General features: G+C 36.1%; 1 long non-coding RNA gene across 8 annotated transcripts in view; it reads right to left on the minus strand.

The window, feature by feature from the left end:
• The window catches only part of LOC106509504 (uncharacterized), a 45,631-nt gene that overhangs the window by 3,330 nt on the left and 27,748 nt on the right, over positions 1-14,553 (minus strand). For 7 of the 8 annotated variants that reach the window (XR_002341829.2, XR_014838404.1, XR_014838402.1 and 4 more), the window contains 2 exons: positions 12,892-12,918; positions 11,317-11,439 (listed from right to left, as the gene is read on the minus strand). This is a non-coding gene — a long non-coding RNA (uncharacterized LOC106509504). Of the gene's footprint in view, positions 1-11,316; positions 11,440-12,891; positions 12,919-14,553 lie in introns of those variants that run through there. The other variant, XR_014838406.1, reaches the window with a different exon arrangement.

Here is a 14,553-nt window from a genome sequence, read left to right on the forward strand (position 1 = left end):
AAACTAAAAAGAAGACACAAGCATAAAATAAGAGCAAATAATCTGACCAAAAAAAAAAAAAAAAATAGGAACAAAGGAGAAACATAGAATCAACTGAAAAAACAAGGTTTAAAATGGCAATAAATACATATTTATCAATAACAACCTTAAATGTCAATGAACTGAATGCTCCAATCAAAAGACACAGTGGCAGACTGGATTAAAAAAGTAAGAGCCTACAATATCATTTCTACAAGAGACTCACCTAAGGGCAAAGGACACATATAAATTCAAAGTGAGGGGATGGGAAAAGATATTTATGCGAATGGAAAAGACAGGAAACCAGGAATTGTAATGCTCATATCAGACAAAACAGGCTTTAAAACAAAGGCATTACAGGCAAAGGAAGGGCACTATTCAATGAGAAAAGGATCCATTCAAGAAGATGATATAATCATTCAATATATATATATGTCCCTAATATAGGAGAACCCAAATACATACAACAAACACTCACAGACATAAAAGGAGAAATTGATGGGAATACAATAATAGTAGGAGACTAACATCCCACTCACATCAATGGACAGATCCTCTAGACAAAAAAATCAATAAGGCAACAGACTTCCTAAATGACACAACAGAAAAGTTAGACTTAATTGACATTTTTAGGACATTACATCCAAAAAATTCAGAATATACATTCTTCTCAAGTGACCATGGAACATTCTCAAGGATTGACTGCATAACTCAGGCACAAAACTAACTTCAGCCAATTTAAGAGTATAGAAATTATCTCAAGTATCTTCTCTGACCACAATGGCATGAGGCTAGAAATCAACCACAGCAAAAGAAATGAGAAAAAACTTACTACATGGAGACTAAAAACCATGCTACTAAAAAACCAATGGGTCAATGAGAAAATCAAAAGGGAGATTAAAAAATACCTTGAGACAAATGATAATGAAAACTCTACCATTCAAAAATCTATGGAATGCCACAAAAGCAGTCCTTAGAGGGCAGTTCATAGCAATATAGGCCTTCCTCAAAAAAGAAGAAAAATCAAAGTGACAACTTAATCCACCACCTAAAGGTTTAGAAAAAGAAGAACAAACAAAACATAAAGTCAGCAGAAGGAAGGAAATCATAAAGATCAGAGACAAAATCAATAAAATAGATTTTAAAAAAGAAAAAAAAATCTATAAAACCAAGAGCTGTTTCTTAGAAGTGGTAAACGAAATTGGCAAACCTCTTGCCAGACTCACCAAGAAGAGAGGAAGAAACCAAATAAAGTAAGAAATGAAAAAGGAGAATTTTCAGTGGGTACTACAGAAATACAAAAAAATAAAAAATAAAACAGAACACTATGAGCAATTATATGCCAACAAATTTGACAACCTAGAAGAAATGGACAACTTTCTAAAGACAAAACTGAATCAAGAAGAAATGTATCAACTGAGCAGACCAATCACTGGACATGAAATTGAATATGTAATTAAAAAAAAAAAAAACACTCCCTACAAACAAAAATCCAGGACCAGATGGCTTCATAGGCGAATGCTACCAAACATACAAAGAAGAACTTATACTCATCCTTCTTAAACTTTTCCAAAAAGTTGAATAAGAACACTCCCAAAGACATTCTATGAAGAAAACCAAAGATATTACCAAAAAAAGAAAATTATAGGCAAAAATTTTTGATAAATATAGGTGTAAAACTTCTCAACAAAATTTTAGCCAACTGAATCCAACATAAAAAAGATCATACACCACAACCAAGTGGGATTCATCCCAGGTTCACAAGGATGGTTCAACATACACAAATCAATCAACACCATACACTCCATTAACAAAAGTCAAAAACCACATGATTGTCTGAATAGATGCAGAAAAAGCATTTGACAGAATCCAATATCCATTCATGATAAAAACTCTTACCAACGTTGGTATAGAGGGAATATACCTTAACATAATCAAAGCCATTTATGACAAACCCACAGCCAGTATAATACCCAACAGAGAAAAGCTGAAAGCCTTACCACAAAAATCTGGAACAAGACAAGAATTCTCACTCTCACCACGTTTATTCAACATAGTATTGGAAGTCCTGACCATGGCAATCAAACAAAAGAAATAAAAGATATCCAAGTTGGAAGAGAGAAGGTAAAACTGTCACTCTAACAGATGACATGATACTACATATAGAAAGCCCTAAGTACTCCACACAAAAACTACTCAAATTGATCAATGAATTCAGCAAAGTAGCAGAATACAAGATTAACATTCAGAAATCAGCTGCATTTCTGTATACTAACAATGAATATTAGAAAATAAAAATACCTTTTAAAATTGCACTGAAAAAAAATTAAATACCTAGTAAGAAACTAAGTGAAAGACTTATATGCTCAGAACTATAAAACGTTAATCAAGGAAATAAAGAGGATTCAAAGAAATGGAAAGATTCCATATTCCTGGATTGGAAGAATTAATATTGTTAAAATGGCCATACTACCCAAAGCAATCTACACATTCAATCCAATCCTATCAAATTATTCATGACATTTTTCACAGAACTAGAATAAACCATCCAAAAATTTATATGGAATCATAAACAACCCAGAATTGCCAAAGCAATTCTCAGGGGGAAAAAACAAGCAGGAGGCATAATTTCCAGACTTCATACAATATTACAAAGATACAGTAATCAAGACAGCATGATACTGGTACAAAACCAGACATACATACCAATGGAACAGAATAGAGAACACCAAAATAAACCCAGATACCTATAATCAATTAATCTTCAACAAAGGAGGCAAGAATATAGAATGGGAGAAAGACTCTTTACACCAAGTGGTGGTAGGAAAAATGGGACAGTTGCATGTGAATCAATGGAACTAGAACATACCCTCATGCCATGCACAAAAATAAACTCAAAATGGCCTGAAGACTTAAACATAAGATGGATACCACAAAACTCCTAGAAGACAACATAGGCAAAACATTCTCTGACATCAATAGTACAAATGTGTTCTTAGGTCAGTCTACCAAGGGAACAGAAATAAAAGCAAAAATACACCAATGGGACCTAATCAAACTTAAAAGCTTTTTCACAGAAAAGGAAACCATTTAAAAAATAACAAAAAGATGACCTCAGAATGGGAGAAAATAATTTCAAAATATGCAACCAACAAGGGCTTAACCTCTAAAATAACAAAAAGATGACCTCAGAATGGGAGAAAGTAATTTCAAAATATGCAACCAACAAGGGCTTAACCTCTAAAATATACAAACAGCTAATATAACTCAATAGCAGAAAAAAAAAAGTGAAAAATGGGCTAAATACCTGAATAGACATTTCTTCAAAGAATATATACAGATGGCCAATAGGCACATGAATAAAAGCTCAACATCACTAATTATTAGAGAAAGTCAAATCAAAACTACTATGAGGTACCATCTCACACTGGTCAGAATGGCCATCATTAATAAGTTCACAAATAGCAAATGCTGGAGAGGGTATGGAGAAAAGGTTACCCTCCCCTCCTTTACTGTTGGTGGAAATATAAATTGGTACAACCACTATGGAAAACAGTACGGAGGTACCTAGAAAATTAAATATAGAACTATCATATGACCCAGCAATCTCACTCTTGGGCATATATCCAGACAAAACGTTCCTTGAAAAAGACACATACACCCATATGTTCACTGCAGCACTATTTACAATACAGCCAAGACATGGAAACAACCTAAATGTCCATCGACAGATGAATGGAGTAAGAAGATGTGGTATATATACACAATGGAATACTACTCAGCTATTAAAAAAAAGAACAAAATAATACCATTTGCAGCAACATGGATTGAACTAGAGACTCTCATACAAGGTGCAGTAGGTCATAAAGAGAAAGACAAATACCATAGGCTATCACTTATTTCTGGAATCTGATATAAGGCACAGATGAACCTACCTATAGAAAAGAAACAAACTCATGGATTGGAGAACAGACTTATGGTTGCCAAGGGGAAAGAGGAGTAAATGGGAAGACTGAGAGTTTTGGGTTGGTAGATGCAAACTATTGCATTTGGACTGGATAAGCAATGAGATCCTGCTAATCACAAAATAAAGACATCAAGTTAATTGTTTTAGTGCCTTTGTATGCATAGTAAGATTCAAGAGTGCAAGAGTATGGACTGATGGAAATTATTCCTTTGCTAAGTATCTTGCCTAGGGCCAGTATCCTGTTTTTCTCCCTCCTGAATTCCCCTCAGAATGTGCCATGAGGGCAGCTGCAGAGGCAAACGGCTTAATGGTGGGCCTAATTCATTGTTTTTTGAAATGGCAAGCAATTTTTGTCCATAGCACCTCTGCTTGATCATAAATTCAATCAAGGTTTGAGAAGCATTTCATGACCAATTTTCCCATAGCACTAGGAATGCTCATTCCTAGGTCAGATGAGGATTTCATTGATAGACAACTTAATATGCTATTTTTTGGATTATGCTTTGTTGATAACCTAAAATTCTCTAAACTGTCTTTCCAGTCTATTATGATAATTCAGGAAATGTTTTCCCTTGTTGCTTCTTCCCCTGTCTACGAGTACACTATCATAATTAGTCTATGTAGAGTTACTTATGATCAGCCATCATTAGTTTTGTCAGAGGCTGGGTTATACACTGGAAAATGCAAGAAACAACTTGTTTTTGTTTTAGTCTTTTCAGGGCCGCACCTGCAGCATATGGAGGTTCCTAGGCCAGGGGTCGAATCGAAGCTATAGCTGCTGGCCTACATCACAGCCACAGCAACGAAGCTATAGCTGCTGGCCCACATCACAGCCACAGCAACACCAGATCTGAGCCCTGTCTGCGACCTACGCCACAGCTCAGGGCAACTCTGGATCCTTAACCCACTGAGTGAGTCTTGGGATCGAACCTACATCCTCATGGATACTAGTCAGGTTCATTTCTGCTGAGCCAAAATGGGAACTCCCAAAACAGCTACCTTATAAAGTAGACAGGATAGAAGTAATACAACTAGCAACATTAATAAAGTCATAATACAGCCAATAGAGACACAAGGCATAAATAATTTGAGAAACCACAGAGCAGATTAAAACAAGGATTAGTATAACTGGTTGTAATCTGGTTACGATAAGCCATCAATCCCACAGAGGAGCCAGCTGGAGAAGCCAAATTCTAGAGAGATCAAGTAGAGAAAAAAATATATACCTTTTATAAATGAAGATAAAAATATTTATCACTTTGCTGTAGGTAATAGTTAGCATAGAGGAAAGGCTTTCTGGAAAACAAAGATTAAAAGGCACTTTAGAAAAAAAATAAAATTAGAAGACGGGATTAAGACGGTGGAATAGAAGGACTGGAGCTCAACTTCTCTCCTAAGAACAACAAATTTCACAATTAAAGACTGACCACACTTCACCAAAATGGACCGGAAACCTTAAAAAAGATACCCTACTCCAGAAGTAAAAGAGGAGGCCACATCAAGGGGTAAGAGGGGTGATTTCGTGATATAAACAACCCCATACCTCCTGGGTGGGAAGCTCCACATACTGAAAACTAACTGGTTCACAGAGACTCACCTACAGGAGTGAGGGTTCTGAGCCACACATCAAACTCTCACGTGTGGGGATCTGGCACTGGGAGAAAGAGCCCCGGAGCATCTGGCATTGAAGGCCAGTAGTGCTTGTGCACAAGCTCCACGGGACTGGGGGAAATGGAGACCCCATTCTTAAAAGGTGCACACAGACTTTCACGTGCACTGAGTCCAAGGGCAAAGCAAAGTCTCCAAGGGAATCTGGGTCAAACCTGACTGCAGTTCTCGGAGGACATCCTGGGAAAACAGGGGTGAATGTGGCTTGTTGTGAGGGAAGGACATTGAAAGCAAAGCTCTCGGGAATATTCAGCAGCAGTGCCTTTCTCTGGAGGTAGCCATGTTGGGAAATGAGAAGCCCCAGGGCAAACAACAATCCAGGTGGGATCACAGCCCCACCCCTCAGTAAATAGGCTACCTAAAGACCCCTCAGGCACACAGCTGCCTCTAATCCCATCCAGAGACTAAGACCCACCAGAGGGATTAGAATCAGCTCCACCTACCAGTGGGCAGGCATCAGCCCCTCCCATCAGGAAGCCTATACCAAGCCCCCATACTGACTTCAGCCACAGGGGGGCAGACATCAGAAGTAAGAGAGGCTACAACTCATTATCTGTAAGAAAGTCACCACACCAAAAACCTATAAAAATGAAAAGACAGAGAACTATAAAGCAGATGAGGGAGAAAGAAAAAAACCCAGAAAAACAGCTAAGCCATGAGGAGATTCTCAGCCTCCAGGAAAAAGACTTTAGACTGTTGATGTTGAAGATGATGCAAGACATTGGAAATAAACTGGAGGCAAAGATGGATAATTACAGGAAACACTGACCAAAGAGATACAAGATATAAAACTGAAACAAGAAGAGATGCAAAATACAATAACTGAAATAAAAAATTCACTAGAAGCAGCTAACAGCAGAATACAGGAGGCAGAAGAATGAATAAGCGAGGTGGAGGACAGATTAGAAGAAATTATGGATGCAGAACCTAAAAGAGAAAAAAGATTGAAAACAAATGAAGAGAGTCTCAGAGAACTCTGGGATGACGTTAAATGCACCAACATCCATATTATAGGGGTGCCAGAGGAGAAGAGAGAGAGAAGGAGACAGAAAAAATATTCCAAGAGATAATAGCCAAAAATTTCCCTAACATGGGAAAGGAATCACTCACTCAAATCCAGGAAGCACAACAAGTACCATATAAAATAAACCCAAGGAGGAATACACCGAGACACATATCAATCAAACTGACCAAAATTAAAGACAAAGAGAAAATCTTGAAAGCAGCTAGGGAAAAGAAACAAATAACATACAAGGGAACCCTGATAAGGCTATCGGCAGATTTTTCAGCAGAAACTCTGCAGGCCAGAAGGGAGTGGCATGATATACTTAACGTGATGAAAGGAAAAAACCTCCAACCAAGATTACTCTACCCAGCAAGGCTCTCATTCAGATTTGAAGGAGAAATCAAAACCTTCTCAGATAAGCAAAAGCTGAGAGAATTCAGCAACACCAAACCAGCCTTACAACAAATACTAAAAGAACTTCTATAGGCAGAAAAGAACAAGAGAAGAAGGAAAGGAAAAAGAGCAGCAAAAACAAATCCAAAGTAATTAATAAAATGGCAATAAGAACATACATATCAATAATTACCTTAAATGTGAATGGACTAAACGCCCCAACCAAAAGACATAGACTGGCTGATTGGATACAAAAACAAGACCCATATATATGCTGCCTTCAAGAGACCCACTTCACTTCTAGGGACACATACAAATTGAAAGTGAGAGGACGGAAGAAAATATTCCATGCAAATGGGGATCAAAAGAAAGCTGGAGTAGCAATACTCATATCAGACAAAATAGATTTTAAAATGAAGAATATTTTAAGGGACAAAAAAGGACATTACATAATGATCAAAGGATCAATCCAAGAAGATGTTATAACAATTTTAAATATCTACGCACCCAACACAGGTTCACCACCATATATAAGGCAACTGCTAACAACATTAAAAGGAGAAATCGACAATAACACAATCATAGTGGGGGACTTTAACACCCCACTTACAGCAATGGACAGATCAACCAGACAGAAAATCAATAAGGAAACACAGGCCCTGAATGAAGCATTAGACCAGATGGACTTAATAGATATTTATAGGACATTTCATCCAAAAGCAACAGAATACACATTCTTCTCAAGTGCACATGGAATATTCTTTCAGATTGATCATATCCTGGGCTACAAATCCAACCTCAGTAACTTTAAGAAAATTGAAATCATATCAAGCATCTTTTCCGACGACAAGGCTCTCCAACTGGACTTCAACAACAAGAAAAAAACTGCAAAAAACACAAACATGTGGAGACTCAACAACATGTGACTAAACAATGAATGGATCACTGAAGAAATCAAAGAGGAAATTAAAAAATACCTAGCAGCAAATGACAATGAAGATACAACACTCTAAAACCTATGGGATGCAGCAAAAGCCGTTCTAAGAGGAAAGTTTAAGCAATCCAAGCCCACCTCGGGAAACAAGAAAAAGCCCAAATAAACAAGCTAACTTTCCATCTAAAGCAGCTCAACAGAGAAGAACAGACAAGACCTAAAGTTAGTAGAAGGAAATAAATCATAAAGATCAGAGCAGAAATCAATGAAATAGAAACAAAGAAAACCATAGAAAAGATCAATGAAACGAAAAGCTGGTTCTTTGAAAAGATCAACAAAATTGATAAACCCTTAGCCAGACTTATCAAGCAAAAAAGAGAGAGGACTCAAATCAATAAAATTAGAAATAAAAAAGGAGAAGTAACAACAGACACCACAGAAATACAAAGGATCATAGAGACTACTACATGCAACTATATGCCAATAAAATGGAAAACCTAGAAGAAATGGACAAATTCTCAGAAAAGTACAATCTTCCAAGACTAAACCAAGATGAAAGAGAAAAGATTAATTGACCAATCACAAGAACTGAAATTGTTGGAAGTTTTTTAATCACAGTTTCAAGCAAAAGTCCAGGACCAGATGGCTTCACAGGCGAATTCTATCAAACATTTAGAGAAGAGCTAACACCTATCCTTCTGAAACTATTTCAAAAAATTGCAGAAGAATGGAAACTCTCAAACTCATTCTATGAGGCCACCATCACCCTGGTACCAAAACCAGACAAAAACTCCACAAAAAAAAAGAAAACTATAGGCCAATTTCACTGATGAACATCGATGCAAAAATCCTCAACAAAATACTAGCAAACCGCATCCAACAATACATTAAAAGGATTGTACGTCATGATCAAGTGGGACTTATCCCAGGGATGCAAGGGTTCTTCAATATCCACAAATCCATCAGTGTGATACGCCACATTAACAAACTGAAGAATAAAAACCATATGATCCTCTCAATAGACGCAGAAAAAGCCTTTGACAAAATCCAACACCCATTTCTGATAAAAACCCTTCAGAAAGTGGGCATAACTGGAACCTACCTCAACATGATAAAGGCCATATATACAGACAAACCCACAGCAAACATCATTCAAAATGGTGAAAAGGTGAAAGAATTCCCACTGAGATCAGGAACAAGACAAGGATGTCTTTTCTCACCACTACTCTTCAACATTGTTCTGGAAATCCTAGCCACTGCAATCAGAGAAGTAAAAGAAATAAAAGGAATCCAAATTGGAAAGGAAGAAGTAAAACTATCGCTATTTGCAGATGACATGATACTATACCTAGAGAATCCTAAAGACTCTACCAGAAAACTGTTAGAGCTTATCCACGAATTTGGCAAAGTTGCAGAATACAAAATCAATACACAGAAATTGAAAGCGTTTCTATATACTAACAATGAAAAAGCAGAAAAGGAAATTAGGGAAGCAATCCCGTTTACCATCGCATCCAAAAGAATAAAATACCTAGAAGTAAACCTACCTAAAGAAACAAAAGACCTGTACTCTGAAAACTACCAGCTACTGATGAAAGAAATCAAAGATGACACAAATAGATGGAAAGGTATACCATGCTCGTGGATTGGAAGAGTTAATATTATCAAAATGACTATACTACCCAAGGCAATCTACAGATTCAATGCAATTCCTATCAATTTATCAAGGACATTTTTTCACAGAACTTGAACAAAATATTTTAATGTTTGTTTGGAAGCACAAAAGACCCAGAAGAGCCAAAGACATCCTGAAAAGGAAAAATGGAGCTGGAGGAATCAGGCTCCCGAACTTCAGACTATACTACAAAGCAACAGTCGTCAAAACTGCATGGTACTGGCACAGACACAGAAATATAGATTAGTGGAACAGGATAGAAAGCCCAGAATTAAGCCCATGCACTTACAGCCAACTAATCTATGACAAAGGAGGCAAGACTATACAATGGAAAAAGGACAGCTTGTTCAATAAGTGGTGCTGGGAAAACTGGATAGCCACATGGAAAAGAATGAAATAAGAACACTCCCTAACACCATACACAAAAATAAACTCCAAATGGATGAAAGATCTAGATATAAGACCAGACACTATAAAACTCTTAGAGGAAAACATAGGCCAAACACTCTCTGACATAAATGACAGCAACATCTTCTCAGATTCACCTATCAGAGTATTGACAATAAAAAGAAAAATGAACAAATGGGACCTAACCAAACTTAAAAGTTTCTGCACAGCAAAGGAAACCCTAAACAACACAAAAAGACAACCCACAGAATGGGAGAAAATCTTTGCAAATGAATCAACTGACAAGGGATTAATCTCCAAAATTTATAAACACCTTCTGCAGCTCCACACCAAAAAAACAAACAAGCCTATCCAAAAATGGGCAGAAGATCTAAAGAGACAATTCTCCAAAGAAGACATACAGATAGCTGAGAAACACATGAAAAGATGTTCAGCATCACTCATTATTAGAGAGATGCAAATCAAAACCACTCTGAGGTACCACCCTTATACCAGCCAGAATGGCCATCATCCAAAAGTCTACAAACAATAAGTGCTGGAGAGGGTGTGGAGAAAAAGGAACCCTAGTACACTGTTGGTGGGATTGTAAATTGGTGCAACCACTGTGGAAAGCAGTATGGAGATTCCTCAGAAAACTAAACATAGAACTACCATTTGATTCAGCAATCCCACTCCTGGGCATCTATCCAGAGAAAACCATGACTCGCAAAGACACATGTACTCTAATGTTCATTGCAGCACTATTTACAATAGCCAAAACATGGGAACAACCTAAATGTCCATCGACAGAAGAGTAGATCAAGAAGGTGTGGTACATATACACAATGGAATATTACTCAGCCATCAAAAAGAACGAAATACCAGCATTTTTTGCAACATGGATGGACCTAGAAACTATCATGCTAAGTGAAGTCAGCCATACAATGAGACACCAACATCAAATGCTTTCACTGACATGTGGAATCTGAAAAAAGGACAGACAGAACTTCTTTGCAGAACAGATGCTGACTTACAGACACTAAAAAACCTATGGTCTCCAGAGGAGACAGTTTGGGGGGTGGGGGGGATGTGCCTGGGCTGTGGGATGGAAATCCTCTGAAATCTGATTGTTATGATCATTATACAACTACAGATGTGATAAATTCACTTGAGTAATTTAAAAAAATGAAAAAAAAAGAAAATTATGCCTCATGAATCTGTTCAATCAGTCCCATATAATGAATTCCTGTTGATCTGGATGAAGTCAGCTTTTCCATTAGAATTTTGTAATTTCTTACCCATTTCAGTAGTATGATCTAAAAGTCAGAAACTTGTTTGTCAAAAAGTCCTTTTTATGAATCTTCTTGATGATCTTCATCTTATAAAAGCATCTGAATAAAATAATGATCATCCATAAATGACCAAAGACTTAAAATGAAATGGTTAAAGATCTGATCACAGTGCAAGCAATAAGAAACTTAGTTATTTCTATGTCATGTAGCATTTTAAGATAACTAGATGTTATGACTGGTAACATACAGGTTTTTAAATTTTGAATTATCTCTATTAATGACATGTACCCATACAATGTAACATAGTTTTACCGCCACTTACTTGACAATGTTTCCCACGTAATTTAATATACCAAATAAATCTGTTTAGTATCTCTCTTGGGATGTGTCATAGGAGCCCTTCAAAACATCCCCAAGTTAGCTACAGATCAGGAGAGCTTCAGTTAGAATTGGACTTTGAGAAGTTTGTCAGAGATCAGAAAATTTTAAAACACTGCCAAACAGAACCACAAGTCACTCTGAAACAATACTCACACAACCAAAGTGACAAAAGACTTTTAAGGCAAATACAAATCATTTAGAAAACAAAGACACTCATAATCTGGTATCAAAAGTAGCTCAACATTTCAAGAAAACCTTTTCCTCCAAAGAGAAAACTAAACTCCAGTCCTGCACCAGCCCACCTTTAATAACAAAGTTTGTTTGCCTAATTTAATTCAATCCAAGCCTGATTCTGCACAAAGCTTTTTCTCAGTTCTCCCTTTCTAGAAAACCTTCCACAACTTTCTGTACCTGTATTAGTTTATCTTTTATTTCTTTCCCATTTATAATTAATCAGCTTTAGGACCAAAAAAAAAAAATCACTTTCTTTCCTTGTAACAAAATGTATTTCCATTTCTCATACTTTCTTTTGTTGAAAACACCCTCCTACTTTCCTTGTATACTCAAATATTTCCTTACTTGTAGTAGCTTAACATACATATTTTAATTAGAATTCATAACTCTTAAAAACCTTGGTTTCTAATGAAAACCAAGAAGCAAGCAATGATGAAAAAAAAATTTTTTTTTTTGGCATGCACAAATTCATGAGCCAGGGATTGAACCCGCAGCACAGCAGTGACCTGAGCCACAGCAGTGACATCATCAGATCCTTAACTGTTAGGCCACCAGCAAACTCCCACACCAGTATTTCTTGGTTGGCAAACTTAGCATATTCTATAACCTCTAGGAACATAATTTCTCATAGATTTCTTTAATGTGGTATATACAATGTGTCTAATAAGACTGAACATCTTTAATTTTCCTCCTGTAAAAAGACAAATATAGGTAAACTTAGACTTGTTTAGCAATTAATGTTCCCAGAATTTTATCTTATTTGAAATGATCTGGATATTCGGTGAATTCCATTATTTAACTTAGCAAAACTCTAAAGTTTCAAATTACCAAAAATCTGGAGAAATTATTTTAGGTAGATATACCCAAAACATTATTCCTAGAGAGTTCACCTGAAAACTCTTATTTATAATTTTGTAATTTAGGAAAATATCATACCAAGGTAATTCTTCTTGTTGACAAACTCTGCAACAGAAATAACAAATATATTGATCTTCAATCAACCTAAGTACAATAAAAAATGTACATGTCTACTGATTAAACCAACAAGCTTAAGCTAGTTTTAACACCAGGTATTAATATTTCCCTAGATCAGGTGAACCTGAAATTCTGACCGGTTTTCTTTATTAGAAATATTTATTTGTAAGTACTTACTTTTAGGTTAAACAGAGCTCTTTTATAATTTAATTCTGATAATATTATCCAGGGGTAGAGTCATATGTATAATTTGCACAGACATAAGCAGACATAACTAGAGATCTCAGAACTTTAAAAACTTGGTTTTGAATCAGGTATTATAATATAAACCTACCAGTTTATAACAGTTGAAATAAACTTAATTACTCAGATGACTAAGGCTTTACTATTTGTGGAAATGACTTAAGATGTGTATTTGCCCATGATAAATTCTTAAGGAAGCTGTGAATTAGACTTTGGTTTGAGAGATTTTTTAGAGATTTGAGTTTAAAAATACTTCCCCTTCTTCCCCCTTTTTTCCCTTTGGTTTCAAATTCTACCTGATTGAGCTAATTAGGCTCAGTCTCAGGTCACTGTGGGCTGTATTGACATTTCTAACTTGTAGACATGTCTAAGACAATTTAACTCTCCTCAGAACTTGTCTGCCATCTAAATGATATAAAAAGATGATTTTATTATTATTATTATTATTTGGATCAGTAAAATTTCCCACTACACTGAAAATCAAGAATTCTATGTTCTAGAACTTTGGGGTTCAGTTTACCAAGGCTTCAAAAGTTTGCACAAGGCATTCAACAAAGATCCTCTTTTTTGAAGGTACAAATTAAACCCAGAGCAAAAAAAAAAACAAAACAAAACAAAAAAAAAACACAAACTATTATTATTTGTACTAACCCCTGAACATTAGCTCCCAGGTTTATTTAATATTTTGTGGGCTTGGGTATTCCTACTGGTTTCTTTTAGTATGTTTGATTCACATCAAACAGATTTATATATCTCATCTTAAAAATACCAGGCCAAGGAGGCATTCCCCCGTGAGACATAATGTCTATCCCACAACATAATCAGACAAATGAAATGTAATCATTTATAAAATTTTATCTCCAGCCTATCCACTTTTATACATTTAACTTTAGTTCCCAATAGAACCCCATCAAGAAGCCTTGACCTTACACAGATAACCAGAAGCTTTCCTTTTTATCTATTTTTGTATAAAGGCTTTGGGGTCCCCAGTAAGGAGTTGAGCCAAGGGACTCAGGCCCCTTTTGTTAATCTTTAACTTGATTGGTTGCCAAAAGAAATTGCTAGTCAGGTATCTCAGTGTAATTTTTTTCAGCCTTTTAAATATACATATGTATGAGTGAGTATTTATGTGTATTTTTTTTAAACTGAGATAAATAGAGCAGGTTTGTTTGGTGCCCTTCAAGGTTAAATAGGCCAAAAGGACCCCCTTTGGTCCTCAACATTAGAGTGGTATCAAACCTTTGTCCTAATTCTAGTAACATGTTTTATTTACCCAATTTCTTAATAACCACCTAAAGATTCTTTATCCTTCTGGAAGAAGTCCCTTTAAAATTTCCACCTTGTTGGCAAGAAGTCTCTAAACTTTCCATTAGCTTCTTA

This window comes from Sus scrofa, chromosome 2 (assembly GCF_054392235.1).
Source record: "Sus scrofa isolate SSC_HxYL_T2T_F1_AM1 chromosome 2, Sscrofa_HxYL_maternal_Yorkshire_Landrace_v2.0, whole genome shotgun sequence".
Lineage (NCBI taxonomy): Eukaryota > Metazoa > Chordata > Mammalia > Artiodactyla > Suidae > Sus > Sus scrofa.